Below are 2,871 nucleotides of genomic sequence, written 5' to 3'. Positions count from 1 at the left end.
GGAACGACAGAATTATAAAGAAATTATTACATATCAAACAAATTTATTGCTATATTATATTCAATGCAATTAATAGACATGAGGTTTTATTTTATTATAATTATAGATATAATTATATAAAATTATATCTATAGCGTATATATTATAAATTATATTTGTAATATATATATATATATATATATATATATATATATATATACATATATAATATCCATGTCAATTAACATTAGGCAATACGTCAATGAACGTTCTAAATAATTTTGATAGCGCCGTATTAAATTACGATTGTTGTCCCGACGATCATGTAGATTCACAGTTGCAGAGTTGAAGATAAAATAATAATTTTGCTTTAATATGTTTTTCTCGATCTGCCTACTAAAGTACCTACGCAAATGTTTCAGGCATCTATCAATCGAGCTTGATAACCGAAAATCTCTCGTACAACGTCAGTAACAACGTCAGTAAATGCGCTTGAGAATTATTCCTTACTACGTTCGAAAATTTATTTTCTTCTATTTTCTTCAGGCTAGTATCGTTCTCAGTGCTGCAATTAATCCGGCTAATTCGTCCGGCGCACGAGTGCGCGAACAGAATAGGAAGATGCGAGAAACGAACGATGTGAGTCGATGCACGTACGTGAAGCAAGGGAGAAAGAGGGATAAAGATACAACTAACTTCTTACATAGATAAGCAAGTAAAGCACGTATTTTAAGTCGTTCGCTATGTTGACTACGTCGCTGTCATTTATCGTGCATGCATAAATCAGCACCGGCCTCTTGTTCGCTGCCTTACTCCCATGTAATCGTAAAAGGTGACCTATCTTCCGGCGGATAATATCAAGGAAATATATAAATATACACGAGCGATAATTATATCGTGCAATAAATGATTCCTTTTAAGTACGTAGATAATGCTAATTAAATATTTGTCGCTAAAAAAAAAAAAAGATAATAGTTATCTTTTATGTATAAATTTTCTTCTGTTATTATCATTATTCAAAGATCATCGGTAAAATTAATAAAAATAAATAAAATTAGCAGATATCAATCTTACTCCTATTGCAAAATGATTTAAATATCGATTATATTATGATACATGTAGTAGTTCATAATTTAACTATATATACGAATTTTCAGAATTATGTCTTTTCATCAGAATCATCACGTTGATCGATATATGAATCTCCGAAAATTTTATTCAATTTCAATCTATGTAAATTTCTTAATTATCTAATACCAGAACACACATTTTCGATCGATTTATAACACACACGATTTATACACAAATTGGCTCTAATTAATTAAAGCGCGCTATTAGAGCGAATGAACGAAATAAAAGAAAACACTTGGGATAGAGGACGATACATATATAAGCTTTTGCCAAATCAATTTTTCTTTTTTTACTTAAGAGATATAAATAAAAATTATTTTTAACTCTCATTATTTTGCCATGGTTTTAAATATACGAGTTCTAGTTTCTATTTTTATCCTTGGTAGTATTTTTATACCAGGTATACTAGATGCACGTACAGTGTATATGAGTGTCTGTGATGCATCGCGCTTGAAATCCGTCCATTTGCTAAGTTCCAAATGACTGCGCGGATCAGTCATCCCTGTGGGATCTTGCGAAACTGCGAGGAATGTCTATGCTCCGCCATCTCTCGGAGACTTTCAGGACTTGTTCGACGATTTTACGTATTTCGCACAAAAAAAAAGGCACATGGGAATTGCAGAAGTTTTCCTTAAAATCTTCAATGTAGTCCCCCGTCAATCGGATCTCGCGGCTTATAATACATTCACAGAGAGTCAGCCTGTTAAACCTGAGATATTTTCGTGATTTAAGGACCATGCATTTCTTAAAGCTAATGATTCTTTAATGTTTAATACTCGAAGCGAGTTCCTTTGTAAAGAAATCATTAAAGATTTCCTAAGCGCGCACTCGTTTTTTATATTATGTATTAATGAACAGTAACGATCTATTAGCACAAAAGTAACTTTTAACTTTTATCAAAAAAGGAAGATTATCCTTTTACAATCGTTATCCTTTCACTTCATAGCTTATATATATATATATATATATAAACAAATTTAAAAAATTATTTATATCCATTTTATTAACGATATAAATTGTATATTGATATACGGATATATTAAACAAAAATGCAAGTAAATTTCATATTTCACATTTTGATCTGAATACAAAAATTCTACATTAATCGACGAAATGTCTAATATAATCTGATGCATAATACAAGTATTTATCATTCGTAATGCATAATTAATCAAGCGACGTAAGCGTATTTCGTGAAATCGATTGTGTGACGTCGATTATACTCATATAATGTCACATTTACATTAACTCATGTAACGTAATATTTACATAATTCATTCATTATCATTTCAATCCAAAGAATCGCGCATGGAAGAGAGGTAAAGCTCTCTTGCGAATTAAAAAGAACGGCAGTCGCTTCTCACATTCTCGACGGTCTTTTAGAAGAGAAGAGTTCTAGTCCTTTCCCATCCTATCCTAGTCTAACTCCCATGAGGAGTCACTCCCGTACGTAGACCAGATTTATGTGTAAAACTCCCGCGCATCGCCCTCTTCATCCGAGTTGACGCGGTGATGCAGGAAACGATCCCTCAGGACTTGCGAATAAATTCTTATTCCTAACGATTGGGAGATCTGTAGGATCGTCGGGACGACAATCATAATCTAATACGAGACTGTCGAAATTATTCGGAAACGTTATCCGACATTAATTATACATGGATTATATATTAGTATGATTTATGATATATATGATATTAGTATAATTTTATATAATTATATTTGTAATTACAAATAAAACTTCATGTCTATTAAAGTAGTCGT

General features: G+C 31.7%; 1 long non-coding RNA gene across 1 annotated transcript; it reads left to right on the top strand.

Annotated features, from left to right (window-relative positions):
* The first annotated feature begins 226 nt into the window (after positions 1–226).
* Positions 227–951, top strand: LOC148936333 (uncharacterized). Its single transcript, XR_016139605.1, has 2 exons — positions 227–457; positions 526–951. It is a non-coding gene; the product is annotated as an uncharacterized LOC148936333 (long non-coding RNA).
* The last annotated feature ends 1,920 nt before the right edge of the window (positions 952–2,871 follow it).

Source organism: Pogonomyrmex barbatus, unplaced genomic scaffold (assembly GCF_055798465.1).
Source record: "Pogonomyrmex barbatus isolate J1 unplaced genomic scaffold, ASM5579846v1 scaffold23, whole genome shotgun sequence".
NCBI classification, from domain to species: Eukaryota; Metazoa; Arthropoda; class Insecta; order Hymenoptera; family Formicidae; genus Pogonomyrmex; species Pogonomyrmex barbatus.
This window is presented reverse-complemented; position numbering and strand designations above follow the sequence as displayed.